General features: G+C 34.4%; 1 non-coding gene across 1 annotated transcript; it reads left to right on the top strand.

Moving 5' to 3' along the window:
• Positions 1 to 3529: 3529 nt before the first annotated feature.
• LOC112851668 (U6 spliceosomal RNA) lies at positions 3530 to 3636 on the top strand. The gene has a single exon (XR_003222801.1). It is a non-coding gene; the product is annotated as a U6 spliceosomal RNA (small nuclear RNA).
• Positions 3637 to 4747: the final 1111 nt, after the last annotated feature.

Raw genomic sequence — 4747 nt, 5'->3', positions numbered from 1 at the left:
TCTTGGATCTGTCCCAAATCTAGCTAGGCAATAAAATTAGCACTGGATCTTAAAAATACTGAGTGCCAACCCTTCTCTGTATAGGGACAGAAATCTTCTTTATAAATGTTTATTTTTTCAAAAGGAAATATGTGCACTTGATTAAAAAATTTTTTAAGTACAAAAATATATACAATGAAGACTATCTCTTCCTTCTGTCCATATCTGGAACCTATCTAGCACCCTTCCCCAGAGCAAAAAAACTTACCAAATCTTTTAGAGATAATGTAAGAATATACTGACACCCACGTGTATATATATATTTTCCCTTTATATGCAATCAGCAACATATTCTGCATTTTCCCTACTTACCAGTATAAATCAAATATACCTTCATGTATTTACAGATAGACTTTTCTTATTCTTTTTTTGTAATAGCATACATCATCATATCATTCTCCCATATTCTATTTTTTTATTTCTTATGTTTATTTATCTAAGAGAGAGAAAGAGAGGGGTGGGGGAGAGAGAGCATGTGCAGGAGTGGGGAATGGGCAGAGAGACAGGGAGACACAGAATCTGAAGCAGTCCCCAGGTTCCGAGCTGGAAGTCCAGACCCTGATGCGGGGCTTGAACTCAGGAACCTCAAGATCAGGACCTGAGCCAAAGGTGAATGCTTAACCAACAGAGCTACCCAGGCACCCCTTATTCTCCCATATTCTAAAGAGATATTATTGCTTTTCTATAGAATAACCACTTTTCCTTATTTCATGGGCAGAATACAAACTAGAACAATACTGAAAAAAAATGACTAGGAAGAAAATGGAGTTACTTTAAGTTTTTCCTCATATATGATATAGATATAGATATGTATTACTCTTTTTATGATAGCATAAATTTCTTTATGAAGCATATGATTTATTTTATGATTTTGACTCCAGGAGAACTCATTTTCATTTAATAAGAATTTAAAATTCTTAGTTTACGTGAAACATTGAATTAAGTGAATCTTACCAAAGGTGATAAAAACATCTACATTTTTTAGAGATAAACTAAAACTGGGAAGAAAGAAGAGAAAGAAATCACAGAAACTGCAGTGTGATTAAGAACATAATACAGTTTAAAAATAAGTGGCCACTCTTGACAGAAATGTCCCAAACTGTTACATTGTATTCATCACCTTCTTTATTTTTACTTATGAACTTGCCTGGAAAATTTAGCTTTAGTTTGTGTCATGGACAAATCAACTAATATAGGGAAAATGGATTTTTTTATAGTCTCTCAAATGAGGAAAGGTATTGAGGGATATGAGGAATTCCAAGGTGAAAAGTGTCATTCTTTAATCCACGTTGCAAAAGCAGGTGTAATTGAAGGCCATATATAAAGTAGTTTGAAAAGAGTAGGTGTCTCCGCAAAATCAGTTTTTTAAAAAAGTCGTGGCTATTATGATGATTATTATAAGCAAGTTAGCTCTTCTCCATCAGTCTGGCATTTTGTTTTTGCTTTGCCTTCTTCATGATTTATTCTATGTTTTCTATTATGAAAGTATCAATTTCCTCCTCTAGTATTTGCTTAGTCACTTCTTTTACTACTTAGCTATAAATATAAGTCCACAAAAGACAGAAATTTTGAAACTGTGTAAGAGATTAGTATTTTTTTTTTGGCCAAAATACACAGATTTTATTTTCTCCTTTCTCCTTCCTTTGACCTCCTTGATTTATCCAACTTATTAACTTGAGAGTGTATAGATATTTAACCAGAGGATTTTTAAAAATCTCCTTTTAAGAGAAGAAACTCTCAAAAACTGCTCTGGGGCAAGTTTACATGGTGTGTATATGCACCGGTAAGCACACACACACGCACTTATTTCCAACCCTCAATCCTCTTTTCTCCTTCCCACTCTTCTGCAAAGGATATATTTCTGAGATGTATATGTGTATGTGTATATATATATATGTATATATATATATATATATATATATATGTATATATATATATATGTATATATATATATATACATATATATATATATATATATATATATATATATATATATGGGAGGGGCAGAGAGAGAGAGATGTGTGTGTGTGTGTATACACACACACACACACACACACACACACACACACACACACACACCTGAGGAGGTGCTGGGAAGAATTTAGTTTGGAGAGGATGGGAGAGAAAGCATTTCATCTCAAAGTAGAGAGAGTCATTCTTGAGAGTAGAAGGTGTGAAGAAACAGGGCTTCCAGAGAAAAAGATGATGGAGGGGTTTGAGGAAGGGTAGGGAAGAGGAAGAGAGATTGGAGAGCCAGGTTGGAAATAGTGTTGACTGCCCATTTGAATGGACTGGACAGTTTGTGATCCTTACTTCTTAAAAGAAACTTTTAAAAAATCTACCTAACAGATAGTGCTTTCAGAGTTGGGTCCAGTTGAGTGATTATTCTGGCGATAAGGTGGAATAATTAAAAGTGGTTATTAGGGCCTAGCCACACTGTGCTACTTTTGGAAATAAATAATTTTTGTAAATGACACATTTAATTGCTGCTGTAAGAAGCTGAGATCCATTCCTTCCCAATGTAATCCGGTAATCCTCAAAAATAGAACAGGTAACACCTTAGTGATGTTAGTTTTCTACGTCTGCTGATTTTCAAAGTCAAACAGTTCATAGTCAAGCTGGAATTGTAGAACAGAATGATAAATAAGTCAGATTCAGGCATTTAAACTCCAGCAATAACACTTAACAGCTTGGAAAAATTAATCCTTACCCTAATCCCTACTTTATTTTTTAAAGGATTAAGTAAAATATTACATAAGTTTAATAAATCTGATTTTAAAATTAGGGGGCCTGAGTGGTTTAGTCAGTTAAGTGTCTGACTCTTGGTTTCAGCTCAGGTCATGACCTCATAGTTAACGAGTTCGAGTCCTACTTTGGGCTCTGTACAGACAGCTGCAGAGCCTGCTTGGGAATCTCTCTCTCTGCCCCTCCCCTATTCTCACTTATCTCTCTCTCTCTCTCTCTCTCTCAAAATAAATAAAGCAAACATTAAAAAATAAAATTAGCTTAATTTGTTAAGCAATCTTAAAGTCATCTTTGTATTTTGGCAATCCACAGTTGGCAAAGCAGGAAGATGACAATGGTATAGGAGAACTCATTTGTTTTTAATTAAAAAAAAAAATCTTTATTTATTTTTGAGGGAGAGACAGTGTGTGAGCAGGGGAGGAGCAGAGAGAGAGGGAGACACAGAATCCGAAGCAGGCTCCAGGCTTTCAGCTGTCAGCACAGAGCCCGATGTGAGGCTGGGGCTCACAAACAGTGAGATCATGAACTGAGCTGAAGTCAGACGCCCAACAAACTGAGCCACCCAGGCACCCCTAGGAGAACCCATTTTAAGTTGACTTCATAAAGTTTTAGACAGCACCACTTTGAGAGGAAAATAAAGTGCTCAGATTCTGCAGACTTTGAAAAATATTTTTTTGTTTAATATATATGACTAATATGCTGCTTTTTATGTACCAGTATTCATCAATAGAAATTGGGTCACACAGTGCTCACTTACACAGCACATCTACTAAAATTGGAATGATACACATTTGATTAGCATGGCCCCTGTATAAGCATGACACACAAATGCATGAAGCATTCCATATTTTAAAAAAAATGGACTATACAATTTGACTTAGCTTTCATTTAATTAACCAGATCATTAGTCAGTTTGCCTTTATTGATGTTTATCCAAAGAGAGAGAGAAGAGATATATCATGGATAAGACTCTGAAATCTCTTTCTTGGTCATCTATGAACATGAACGTGTTAAAGTGTTAGCAAATAATGGCAAACAATAATGGCAAACTTTTAATGAGTCATTACTATTTATTTGACATACACAGTTTTCAGCGCTTTACACATGTTATTTAATTGTCCCAACAAGTCTACAAGGAGAGTACTATTGCCCATATTTTTACATAAGAAAAAGAGATATTAATGCCTCACCCAAAGTTATGTAGGTAGTAGGTGACAGGTCAGGAATCATAATGACACAATGTTTCATATGGCGTCTAGCAATTAATCACCAAGCTTTTACACATACCATCTCAGTGTGTATCATAACAGGTCAATTTTACTATAGGATATATTTTGAAGTTATTATGGGATACTATATGTAATATTGTTTATGATTTCTCATTTCAAAAAAGTAAGATGTTTGAAAAATTATTACACTAAGATATTTACAAAATTTTTAATGCTTTTCTAAAATATATATTTGCTTGAATTGTATTAATATTTCTGCTCACTAAAAGAAAAAAATGAACTTTTCAGTGACTCATCATCTCTGTTTCAGTTAGGTTCCTAAGAAAAAATAAATAGAATGAGCAGACGAGAACTGTTTTCATTTCTGCAATTGCTATCAATTCTAAATATGTTTGAAATGTCACTGCACACTGCTTACCAAGCTGTTGGTACCAAGTGAAGTCAGAATTATTAATGGGAGACCTTTGCCAACAAATGCAAGGGATAGTGAACAATACCCTTCTGTAAGTACAAATGAATGTGCTTTTGCTGGTATCTGATATGAAATGACAAAAGTCCTACAATGCTGGTAGGAAAGACACAAATAATGAAGACAGTGGAAAATAATGTACTGTTCAATTATTTTCTATCTGAAGGATAGAATTCTGGGAAAGGAGAGAAAAGATGGAAATTAAGATGGGGGTGAGAAAATCAAAAGAAAGGACAATTAGACATTAAAAGAGAAAGTGTGGGAA

Source organism: Puma concolor, chromosome D4 (assembly GCF_028749965.1).
Source record: "Puma concolor isolate L17-30 chromosome D4, mPumCon1.1.hap2, whole genome shotgun sequence".
NCBI classification, from domain to species: domain Eukaryota; kingdom Metazoa; phylum Chordata; class Mammalia; order Carnivora; family Felidae; genus Puma; species Puma concolor.
Note: the sequence above shows the minus strand (reverse complement) of the source record. Positions and strands in the feature narration are given on the sequence as shown.